Source organism: Rhipicephalus microplus, unplaced genomic scaffold, assembly GCF_043290135.1.
Source record: "Rhipicephalus microplus isolate Deutch F79 unplaced genomic scaffold, USDA_Rmic scaffold_232, whole genome shotgun sequence".
Taxonomy (NCBI): domain Eukaryota; kingdom Metazoa; phylum Arthropoda; class Arachnida; order Ixodida; family Ixodidae; genus Rhipicephalus; species Rhipicephalus microplus.
In genome coordinates, this window is record NW_027464803.1 from 37,501 (window position 1) to 50,000 (window position 12,500).

Below are 12,500 nucleotides of genomic sequence, written 5' to 3' on the forward strand. Positions count from 1 at the left end.
AACCGCGCAAAGTACGAAAGGAACCGCGCGGTAGGGGCTCGAGACAAAGCTCGGCCCTAAACCGCGCCAAGTACGGAAGGAACGGCGCGGAGAGGGCTCGAGACAAAGCTCGACCCTAAACCGCGCCAAGTACGGAGGGAACAGCGCGGCTAAGGGCTCGAAACAAACCCTAAACCGCGCCAAGTACGGAGGGAACAGCGCGGCTAAGGGCTCGAAACAAACCCTAAACCGCGCCAAGTACGGAAGGAACGGCGCGGAGAGGGCTCGAGACAAAGCTCGACCCTAAACCGCGCCAAGTACGGAGGGAACAGCGCGGCTAAGGGCTCGAAACAAACCCTGAACCGCGCCAAGTACGAAAGGAACGGCGCGCAGTAGGGGTTTAAAACAAAGCTGGTCCCAAAATCGCGCCAAGTACGAAAGGAACAGCGCGGTCGAGACTCGGAAGAAAAAGCTTTCAAAGTGTCGTAGCACGATGCACACTGCTGTTCGTGTGGAACAAACGTGACTACCGTGCTGTACGGTGGAGTTCTGTGCGCAAAAGCGGCGCGTGTGTTTCTAAGCACCACAGCGTTGTGTCAAAAAAGAGGTGCCTGAGAGAAACGCATGCGACTGCCGTGCTTTGCGGCATAGCACCGTGCGCAAAAACGGTGCGCATGCAAGAGGTGTCAGAGCTAGCGAACTTGTGCCACGAGCAACAGGTCACTAAAAGCCTATAGATGACGGTGTTGGAGGAAAAGAAAAATATCGAGAAAGCACTGCGGTGTGCCGTGCGTAGGGACGGGCGCGCGTGCCACATGCCGCCGAAATATGGGTGTCGGAGAAAACAGAGTGCCGCGCGTAACGAGGGGCGCGCGTGTTACAGAGAGATATGCCCAAACGCATGAAAGTGTACGCAGGTGTCCTAAGGCAGTTTTTTTTTTTTTCCTCATTTTGATGTCGCCCCGGCTGACGCGGTTTTCGCTTTTCCGTGCCGCCCCGGCTGACGCGGTTTTCGTTTTTCCGTGCCGCCCCGGCTGACGCAGTTTTTGCGCCGCCCCGGCTGACGCGGTTTTTGCGCCGCCCCGGCTGACGCGGTTTTCGCGCCGCCCCGGCTGACGCGGTTTTCGCGCCGCCCCGGCTGACGCGGTTTTTGCGTCGCCCCGGCTGACGCGGTTCGGACTTTGCACTTTTTGGCTCACCCCGGCTGGCGGCCCACTCACTCGATCGCCAGGTCTGTTTGCCCCGGTGGTTCCACCGCCAGGCTTAAGCGCGAACTTTTTTTGTTTGTTTTCTTTTGATTAAGCGCAAGCTTTTTTCTTTGTTTTCTTTTGATTAAGCGCGGGCTTTTTTCTTTGTTTTTTTTTTATTTCGCCCCGGCAGACGCGGTTTTTGCGCCGCCCCGGCTGACGCGGTTTTTGCCGCCCCGGCTGACGCAGTTCGGACTTAGCACTTTTCGGCTGTGCCTGGCTGGCGGCCCACTCACTCGATCGCCATGTCTGTTTGCCACAGTTTTCCCGGTGGTGCCGCACCCGGGCTCGCCCCGGCTGACGCAGTTTTCGCGCCGCCCCGGCTGACGCGGTTTCGTGCCGCCCCGGCAGACGCGGTTTTCGCGCCGCCCCGGCTGACGCGGTTTCGTGCCGCCCCGGCAGACGCAGTTCGGACTTAGCACTTTTCGGCTGTGCCTGGCTGGCGGCCCACTCACTCAATCGCCATGTCTGTTTGCCACAGTTTTCCCGGTGGTGCCGCACCCGGGCTCGCCCCGGCTGACGCAGTTTTCGCGCCGCCCCGGCTGACGCGGTTTCGTGCCGCCCCGGCAGACGCGGTTTTCGCGCCGCCCCGGCTGACGCGGTTTCGTGCCGCCCCGGCAGACGCAGTTCGGACTTAGCACTTTTCGGCTGTGCCTGGCTGGCGGCCCACTCACTCGATCGCCATGTCTGTTTGCCACAGTTTTCCCGGTGGTGCCGCACCCGGGCTCGCCCCGGCAGACGCGTTTTTTTTTTTTTCTTTCGCCCCGGCTGACGCAGTTTTCGCGCCGCCCCGGCTGACGCGGTTTCGTGCCGCCCCGGCAGACGCGGTTTTTTGCGCCGCCCCGGCTGACGCGGTTTTTGCCGCCCCGGCTGACGCAGTTCGGACTTAGCACTTTTCGGCTGTGCCTGGCTGGCGGCCCACTCACTCGATCGCCATGTCTGTTTGCCACAGTTTTCCCGGTGGTGCCGCACCCGGGCTCGCCCCGGCTGACGCAGTTTTCGCGCCGCCCCGGCTGACGCGGTTTCGTGCCGCCCCGGCAGACGCGGTTTTCGCGCCGCCCCGGCTGACGCGGTTTCGTGCCGCCCCGGCAGACGCAGTTCGGACTTAGCACTTTTCGGCTGTGCCTGGCTGGCGGCCCACTCACTCGATCGCCATGTCTGTTTGCCACAGTTTTCCCGGTGGTGCCGCACCCGGGCTCGCCCCGGCTGACGCAGTTTTCGCGCCGCCCCGGCTGACGCGGTTTCGTGCCGCCCCGGCAGACGCGGTTTTCGCGCCGCCCCGGCTGACGCGGTTTCGTGCCGCCCCGGCAGACGCAGTTCGGACTTAGCACTTTTCGGCTGTGCCTGGCTGGCGGCCCACTCACTCGATCGCCATGTCTGTTTGCCACAGTTTTCCCGGTGGTGCCGCACCCGGGCTCGCCCCGGCAGACGCGTTTTTTTTTTCTTTCGCCCCGGCTGACGCAGTTTTCGCGCCGCCCCGGCTGACGCGGTTTCGTGCCGCCCCGGCAGACGCGGTTTTTTTGCGCCGCCCCGGCTGACGCGGTTTTTGCCGCCCCGGCTGACGCAGTTCGGACTTGGCACTTTTTGGCTGAGCCTGGCTGGTGGCCCACTCACTCGATCGCCATGTCTGTTAGCCACAGTTTTCCCGGTGGTGCCGCACCCGGGCTCGCCCCGGCTGACGCAGTTTTCGCGCCGCCCCGGCAGACGCGGTTTTCGCGCCGCCCCGGCTGACGCGGTTTTTGCCGCCCCGGCTGACGCAGTTCGGACTTGGCACTTTTTGGGCTGAGCCTGGCTGGCGGCCCACTCACTCGATCGCCATGTCTGTTTGCCACAGTCTTCCCGGTGGTGCCGCACCCGGGCTCGCCCCGGCAGACGCGTTTTTTTTTCTTTCGCCCCGGCAGACGTGGTTCCCCCCCCCCCCCTTTTCGCTCGCCCCGGCTGACGAGGTTTTCGCGCCGCCCCGGCTGACGCAGTTTTCGCGCCGCCCCGGCTGACGCGGTTTCGTGCCGCCCCGGCTGACGCGGTTTTCGCGCCGCCCCGGCTGACGCGGTTTTTGCGTCGCCCCGGCTGACACGGTTCGGACTTTGCACTTTTCGGCTGTGCCTGGCTGGCGGCCCACTCACTCGATCGCCATGTCTGTTTGCCACAGTTTTCCCGGTGGTGCCGCACCCGGGCTTGCCCCGGCAGACGCGTTTTTTTTTTTCTTTTCGCCCCGGCTGACGCAGTTTTCGCCCCGCCCCGGCTGACGCGGTTTCGTGCCGCCCCGGCAGACGCGGTTTTTTGCGCCGCCCCGGCTGACGCGGTTTTTGCCGCCCCGGCTGACGCAGTTCGGACTTTGCACTTTTTGGCTGAGCCTGGCTGGCGGCCCACTCACTCGATCGCCATGTCTGTTTGCCACAGTTTTCCCGGTGGTGCCGCACCCGGGCTCGCCCCGGCAGACGCGTTTTTTTTTTTCCTTCGCCCCGGCAGACGTGGTTCCCCCCCCCCCTCCGTCTTTCTTTTTGTTTTTTTTTTTCGCCGCGGCTGAAGTGGATTTTTCGGTGCCTCGACGCCCCGGTAGTCGCGGTTTTTCCGTTTCCGCACGGCCCCGGCTGACGCTGCTCGGTCACAGTCGCCTTTTGTGAGGATTGCAGACTTCTTGAGCGCGGGTGTTTTTTTTTTGTTGTTGTTGTTGTTTTATTACGCATTCGCTCCAGCAGACGCTGTTTAGACTTTTTGTTTCCTCTTTTATCCTGCGACGAGGTGACGAGGTTTATTCGGTGCCCCGCCGCCCCGGCTGAAGTGATTTTTCCTGTCCCGTGCCGCCCCGGCTGACGCGGTTGGGACTTCGCGTTTGTTCGGCCGCCACGGGTTTTGGCGCACTCGCTCGGTTGCTTGTTGTTGCCACTTGTTGCGAACCCAGGTTTCTTGAGCGAGCGCGGGCGTTTTTTCTTCCTTTCTTTCTTTGTTCTATGTGTTAGCGAATCGGCCTTTAATATCACACGAGGACTCACAACCAACAATTTTCAGTTTGAAGTGTAAAAAATCTGCAGGTGTTGACGTAACTGACTTGCCCCGTACCCTTGAGTACATCCATGAAGTTCTCGTAGTACTACTAAATCGCATTATTCCAAGTGGAGAAATTCCCATAAACTTGCAAACCTCTACACGAAAATCGGTGCGCGTGATAAAGTTGAAAATTATCGTCCGATATCAAATGTGCCTTCTATAACACAAATTCAAGGAAAAAAAAAAAAAACACTTGTTCGCCGTTTTCTGCGCCGTGACTGGCAGCACTCCGGCGAAGCGAAACGGGGTCGATTCGAGCACGATATCGGCGTCTTTCGACGTGCTCGCCGGCGACCGTCGCACGAGTACGTCGCACGAGCGCGTCTGCCGGGGCGCCGTTTGCGAAGCCGACGCAAAAGTGGGAACCGCCGCTCGGATGATCGCCGCTTTCGGCAGAGTGAGTGTTGGCACTCCGGGGAAGCGAAACAGCGTGAATGCGCCCACGAAATCGGCGTATTTTGAAGTGCCCACCGGCGACCGTCGCACGAGTACGGTAAACCGCGTCAGCCGGGGCGTAGTTCGGGACGCCGACGAAAAAGTGGGAAGCGCAACTCGGATCTTCGCCGTTTTTGCAGGAGTGAGTGGCGGCCCTCCTGCGAGACCAAGAAGCATCGATTCGTGCACGAATTCGGCGCCTTTCGACGTGATCGCCGGCGACCGTCGCTCGAGTAGGGCAAACCGCGTCTGCCGGGGCGGGCTTCGGGACGCCGATGCGAAAGTGGGAAACGCTGCTCGGATGTTCGCCGTTTTTGGCCGAGTGAGTGCTGGCACTCGGGCGAAGCCAAACGGGGCCGATTACGGCACGATATCGGCGTCTTTCGACGTGCCCGGCGGCGACCGTCGCACGAGTACGGTAAACCGCGTCAGCCCGGGCGGAGTTCGGGACGCCGATGCGAAAGTGGAGAACGCCGCTCGGATCTTCGCCGTTTTTGGAGGAGTGAGTGGCGGCACTCCGGAGAAGCCAAGGAGCGCCAATTAGCGCACGATATCGGCGTCTTTCGACGCGCTCGCCGGCGACCGTCGAACGAGTAGGGCAAACCGCGTCTGCCGGGGCGGGGTTTACGACGCCGACGCAAAAGTGGGAACCGCCGCTCGGATGTTGGCCGTTTTTGGCAGAGTGAGTGCTGGCACACCGGCGACGCGAAAGAGCGCGAAAGCGCCCACGAAAGTGGCGTATTTGGACGTGCTTGACGGCGACCGCTGCAGGAGTACGAAAAACCACGTCAGCCGGGGCGAGCGACCCACGGCGGTCTGGGTGCTTATCGCTGCTATTATAGGGGCACCCCGGCAGACGCAGAAAAAAAAAAATTTTTTTCGACCTTCTTTTTTGCTGGTCGAGCTCGGGTAACCCAGGTCGCAATGGGAGCCGCGCACGAAAGCGGCGTCGCGAGACGCGTTCGCGGTCGCTAGTCGCACGAGCTCGGCAACCGCGTCAGCCGGCGCGGAGTTCGGGATGCCGACGGCTAAGTGGGTACCGCTGCTCGGATGTTCGCCGTTTTTGGCCGAGTGAGTGCTGGCACTCCGGCGAAGCGAAACGGGGCCGATTCGGGCACGATATCGGCGTATTTCGACGTGCTCGCCGGCGACCGTCGCACGAGTACGGCAAAGCGCGTCTGCCGGGGCGAGGTTTGCGATGCCGACGAAAAAGTGGGAAGCGCCGCTCGGATCTTCGCCGTTTTTGCAGGAGTGAGTGGCGGCCCTCCTGCGAGACCAAGAAGCATCGACTCGCGCACGATATCGGTGTCTTTCGACGTGCCCGCCGGCCACCGCCGCACGAGTACGGCAAACCGCGTATGCCGGGGCGGGGTTGGCGACGCCGACGCAAAAGTGGGAACCGCCACTAGGATGTTCGCCGTTTTTGGCAGAGTGAGTGCTGGCACACCGGCGACGCGAAAGAGCGCGAAAGCGCCCACGAAAGTGGCGTATTTGGACGTGCTTGACGGCGACCGCTGCAGGAGTACGAAAAACCACGTCAGCCGGGGCGAGCGACCCACGGCGGTCTGGGTGCTTATCGCTGCTATTATAGGGGCACCCCGGCAGACGCAGAAAAAAAAAATTTTTTTTCGACCTTCTTTTTTGCTGGTCGAGCTCGGGTAACCCAGGTCGCAATGGGAGCCGCGCACGAAAGCGGCGTCGCGAGACGCGTTCGCGGTCGCTAGTCGCACGAGCTCGGCAACCGCGTCAGCCGGCGCGGAGTTCGGGATGCCGACGGCTAAGTGGGTACCGCTGCTCGGATGTTCGCCGTTTTTGGCCGAGTGAGTGCTGGCACTCCGGCGAAGCGAAACGGGGCCGATTCGGGCACGATATCGGCGTATTTCGACGTGCTCGCCGGCGACCGTCGCACGAGTACGGCAAAGCGCGTCTGCCGGGGCGAGGTTTGCGATGCCGACGAAAAAGTGGGAAGCGCCGCTCGGATCTTCGCCGTTTTTGCAGGAGTGAGTGGCGGCCCTCCTGCGAGACCAAGAAGCATCGACTCGCGCACGATATCGGTGTCTTTCGACGTGCCCGCCGGCCACCGCCGCACGAGTACGGCAAACCGCGTATGCCGGGGCGGGGTTGGCGACGCCGACGCAAAAGTGGGAACCGCCACTAGGATGTTCGCCGTTTTTGGCAGAGTGAGTGCTGGCACTCCGGCGAAGCGAAAGAGCGCGAATGCGCCCACGAAAGTGGCGTGTTTGGACGTGCTTGACGACGACCACCGCAGGAAAACGAAAAACCACGTCAGCCGGGGCGAGCGACCCATGGCGGTCTGGGTGCTTATCGCTGCTATTATAGGGGCACCCCGGCAGACGCAAAAAAAAAAAAATTTTTTTTCGACATTCTTTCTTGCTCGTCGACCTCGGGTGACCCAGGTCGCAGTGGGAGCCGCGCACGAAAGCGGCGTCGCGAGACGGCTTCGCGGTCGCTAGTCGCACGAGCTCGGCAACCGCGTCTGCCGGGGCGGAGTTCGGGACGCCGACGGCTAAGTGGGAACCGCCGCTCGGATGTTCGCCGTTTGTGGCCGAGTGAGTGCTGGCACTCCGGCGAAGCCAAACGGGGCCGATTCCGGCACGATATCGGCGTCTTTCTACGTGCTCGCCGGCGACCGTCGCACGAGTACGGCAAAGTGCGTCTGCCGGGGCGGGGTTTGCGACGCGTACGCAATAGTGAGAACCGTCGCTCGGATGTTCGTCGTCTTTCGCCGAGCCAGTGCTGGCACTCCGGCGAAGCCGAACGGAGCCGATTCGGGCACGATATCGGCGTCTTTCCACGTGCTCGCCGGCGACCGTCGCACGAGTACGGTAAACCGCGTCAGCCGGGGCGGAGTTCGGGACGCCGATGCGAAAGTGGGAAGCGCCGCTCGGATCTTCGCCGTTTTTGGAGGAGTCAGTGGCGGCACTCCGGTGAAGCCAAGGTGCGCCAATTCGCGCACGATATCGGCGTCTTTCGACGTGCCCGCCGGCCACCGTCGCACGAGTACGGCAAACCTCGTCTGCCGGGGCGGGGTTTGCGACGCCGACGCAAAAGTGGGAACCGCCGCTCGGATGTTCGCCGTTTTTGGCAGAGTGAGTGCTGGCACTCCGGCGAAGCGAAAGAGCGTGAATGCGCCCACGAAAGTAGCGTATTTGGACGTGCTTGACGGCGACCGCCGCAGGAGTACGAAAAACCACGTCAGCCGGGGCGAGCGACCCACGGCGGTCTGGGTGCTTATCGCTGCTATTATAGGGGCACCCCGGCAGACGCAGAAAGAAAAAAAAAAAAAATGGGGACATGGCGTGCGTCACCGTGCGGCTTCGCAGCGTTGCCGAAGTCGCCGAGCCCTTCGACTGAGCCGAACGGCGGACAGGGAACGTTGGTCGGCCGTTCTAACCTGTCGGTGCCACGCCGAGACGTCGTTAAGGAAAACCGCGTCGTGGGCCTCTACGACGCCGTCGAGTCGTTGTACGTTTGGTGTCCAGCGTGTCGGCGGCGAGTAGCGGACACGTCGTTCACGACTTCGGTCTTTCGCAGTCGACGCGAACTTGCGGAGAGTCGTGGTGCCTCACGTTTTCGGCAGAAACCGCGGCGGAATTTTCCCGTGCGTGCGCGCACGACCTCGGTGCTGTGCCGTCAGCGTAGTGTTGCACAAACTCGTGGCCTACCCAAGGTGCGGTACGTTTGCGGCCGTATCCTCGGTGGGAATTTCGTGAGTAGGGTCGCAAATTCTACGACCTCGGCGGGTTTGAGAGCGACGTAGACTTGTGGCACGCTCAACGTGCCACACGTTTCGGGGCACACCCGCGGTGAAATTTTCTCGAGTACGCTCGTATTAGTGCCCAAGGAGGTCTGGGTACTTATCGCTGCTATTATGTGGGGGTTCTCGTGAGCGGCGTACGCGAAAGCGACCGGGTGTCTGATATGCGGCGGGCTTCGGCCTCGTCAAGCGTGTCCTCGGGTCTGCTCCAGGGGAATCCACGGCAGTCGTCTGCAGCCTCATCCGCTTGATGCGTTAGGGGCTGGTTGTCGGACGGTGCCGTTTTACCACGATATCGAGGTGTGTTCCGTGTCGTCCTCGGGCGATTCAGATGCGAAAGCGCCGAAGACGCGGGCGTGACCCGTCGTCTGGCGGCTTTGCAGTCTCGGCTCCGTTGCTAGTTCCGGCCGGTCCACCGACAGTGCAGCGGGCTTGGGCAACCCGCACGGCGCGACCGAGTCGATGCAACGAAAAAGAGCGAGCATGAACGTGCTTCTTGCCGCACGGCTCCCACTCGTCTTTCGGGAAGGTTGTGCCGTAGCGAGCTCGAACGCCGTCATCTCGGAGTGCAAAATAAGCGTGTTGGGGCGCCTGAAGGTGGCCTCCGCCGCACACAGACTGCGTCCGGCCCGCCGAAGGCGAGGACGGACGCGCAGTCGAACGATTACCTGGTTGATCCTGCCAGTAATCATATGCTTGTCTCAAAGATTAAGCCATGCATGTCTAAGTACATGCCGAAATAAGGCGAAACCGCGAATGGCTCATTAAATCAGTTATGGTTCCTTAGATCGTTTCTTCCTACTTGGATAACTGTGGCAATTCTAGAGCTAATACATGCAGTGAGCCTGGAGCCCTTTGGGTAACGGGTGCTTTTATTAGACCAAGATCGATCGGGTTTCGGCCCGTATTGTGTGGTGACTCTGGATAACTTTGTGCTGATCGCATGGCCACGAGCCGGCGACGTTTCTTTCAAGTGTCTGCCTTATCAACTTTCGATGGTAGGTTACTTGCTTACCATGGTTGTTACGGGTAACGGAGAATCAGGGTTCGATTCCGGAGAGGGAGCCTGAGAAACGGCTACCACATCCAAGGAAGGCAGCAGGCGCGCAAATTACCCACTCCCGGCACGGGGAGGTAGTGACGAAAAATAACAATACGGGACTCTTTTGAGGCCCCGTAATTGAAATGAGTACACTCTAAATCCTTTAACGAGGATCAATTGGAGGGCAAGTCTGGTGCCAGCAGCCGCGGTAATTCCAGCTCCAATAGCGTATACTAAAGCTGCTGCGGTTAAAAAGCTCGTAGTTGGATCTCAGTTCCAGACGAGTAGTGCATCTACCCGATGCGACGGCTCGGACTGAACATCATGCCGGTTCTTTCTTGGTGCACTTCATTGTGTGCCTCGAGATGGCCGGTGCTTTTACTTTGAAAAAATTAGAGTGCTCAACGCAGGCGAGTCGCCTGAATAAACTTGCATGGAATAATAGAACAAGACCTCGTTTCTGTTCTGTTGGTTTTTGGAATACGAGGTAATGATTAAGAGGGACGGACGGGGGCATTCGTATTGCGGCGCTAGAGGTGAAATTCTTGGACCGTCGCAAGACGAACTACTGCGAAAGCATTTGCCAAGAATGTTTTCATTGATCAAGAACGAAAGTCAGAGGTTCGAAGGCGATCAGATACCGCCCTAGTTCTGACCATAAACGATGCCAACCAGCGATCCGCCTGAGTTACTCAAATGACTCGGCGGGCAGCTTCCGGGAAACCAAAGTATTTGGGTTCCGGGGGAAGTATGGTTGCAAAGCTGAAACTTAAAGGAATTGACGGAAGGGCACCACCAGGAGTGGAGCCTGCGGCTTAATTTGACTCAACACGGGAAAACTTACCCGGCCCGGACACTGGGAGGATTGACAGATTGAGAGCTCTTTCTTGATTCGGTGGATGGTGGTGCATGGCCGTTCTTAGTTGGTGGAGCGATTTGTCTGGTTAATTCCGATAACGAACGAGACTCTAGCCTATTAAATAGGTGCGGGGTTCCCAGCACCTTACAACCTTCTTAGAGGGACAAGCGGCTCCTAGCCGCACGAAACAGAGCAATAACAGGTCTGTGATGCCCTTAGATGTCCGGGGCCGCACGCGCGCTACACTGAAGGAAGCAGCGTGTCTTTATCCCTGTCTGAAAAGACTGGGTAACCCGTGGAACTTCTTTCGTGATTGGGATAGGGGCTTGCAATTGTTCCCCTTGAACGAGGAATTCCCAGTAAGCGCGAGTCATAAGCTCGCGTTGATTACGTCCCTGCCCTTTGTACACACCGCCCGTCGCTACTACCGATTGAATGATTTAGTGAGGTCTTCGGACCGATGTCCGGCGCGGCCTTTCGGTTGCGCCGGTCTGTTGGAAAGATGACCAAACTTGATCATTTAGAGGAAGTAAAAGTCGTAACAAGGTTTCCGTAGGTGAACCTGCGGAAGGATCATTAACGGATTGTGAAGGGTGAGCGCCTCAGCTGCGTCTGCGCCCGACACTTTCTGCCGCTGACCCCGTTTGGACGCGGGGTCGGCTTTTCCCCACGGGGCTGCCTGAATGTGGAGCGGCACCCCGTGACAAATTGTTGCGCCCAGCGGACGCCAACACCGCGACCTTGGACGGTCGGCCAGGTGGCGGACGCGGGTACAAACGGCGCAACGCACTCATAGGTCGGCTTTCGACCCGCCACTGCACCGTGGCTCGAAGCGCTCGAAATGCGCGACCCGACCGCTGCGGGACCGCCTAGTACTGTAAACAGGAGCGGCGGAGCGCGAACGGCGAGTCGTGGTTACGTCGGTAGAAGGCGAGGCTGCGCGTTCCCGAAACGCCAGCCGAGTGCCCTCCCGACCGTTCGAGCGTGCAAGAACGAGACCCGACAATCGCGCGGCGACTGCCAAGTACGAGAGGAACGGCACAAGCGTCGGCGGTCGGTCAAGGAACTGGCGATGTGACGGGTCCGCTGTGCACCAGTGCATACCGTCCCGCCGTCCGCGGCAAGCGCCTCCGCGTCCTCGGGTGACGGAGGCTGCCGGTCGGTTCTTGCAGGCGAGGGATCTCGCTGGCACCGGTTCGCGTTGACGCGCGGCCGGTCATGGCACGGCGATGCGACGGCCGAGGTGCGCAGTACTCGATGGAGGAACCGCACGCTCCGATGACCGTCCCGCCCTCCGCGGCGTATGCGTACCGACCGTAATGGTTGCAGCAGCGCCGGCCGGCTTTTGAATTCGCCACACGAAACACGGTGCGAGATCGCGGTTAGGGGAGCGTCGACGTTGCCAGGCGTTTTGCTTGCTGCCGAGGGAAAGGCGGCACGGCCACGTCGCGCTCGTCGCGATTAGCGGGTCTGCGCGCTTTGGGAAGGTGCCGCAACGACTTGCCGAAAGAGGAAGCACGGAAGAACGAGGGACTTGGACGTCCCGACAATTGAACGCACTTGCGGCCAGGCCCTTGCTGGCTTCGTTCTTCCGCCTCGAGTAGGCTCGTACGCGGCTCCGGCGCCGAAAGTGGTCCTTGGCACCGACTTCGGTGGACGTGGGAAGTGCCGCGCAAGTACGGCGCGCCTGGCTCCACCTGTTGGCTAAAGTAGGCAGCCGGATCGGCATTTTGGTGTGCGGTGGCAAACCGTGGATGCGAAAAAAGCTTGTGCGATTTCGTGGAACAAAAAGCGGGGGTCCCCCTTTTTATGCGGAGGAGACCGACCCGCCTGCCGTGGTGAACCGCGACGCCACGGTAAAAACGGGAGAGGCTTGTCGATGGGACCGTGCATCCCGCGCTCCACGGAGGCCGGGAGGCGGCCGCCCGAGGAAATGTGTAGCCGTCGAGGCCCGCATCTGCGTGCACTCTTATCCAAATGGGTGTACCGCAGGCATTTTCTGGTTAGGCGGGCCAATGAGAGCGAGCACACAACGATACCTACGGGTCCGGCTTGGAGAACCGGCTTCGACGCCTCCCGAGTATTTATAGAGGGGTGGACCACGAAAGCACT

At 60.5% G+C, this 12,500-nt stretch overlaps 1 non-coding gene across 1 annotated transcript; it reads left to right on the forward strand.

The window, feature by feature from the left end:
• The first annotated feature begins 9,152 nt into the window (after positions 1–9,152).
• LOC142792698 (small subunit ribosomal RNA) lies at positions 9,153–10,967 on the forward strand. The gene has a single exon (XR_012891141.1). It is a non-coding gene; the product is annotated as a small subunit ribosomal RNA (ribosomal RNA).
• Positions 10,968–12,500: the final 1,533 nt, after the last annotated feature.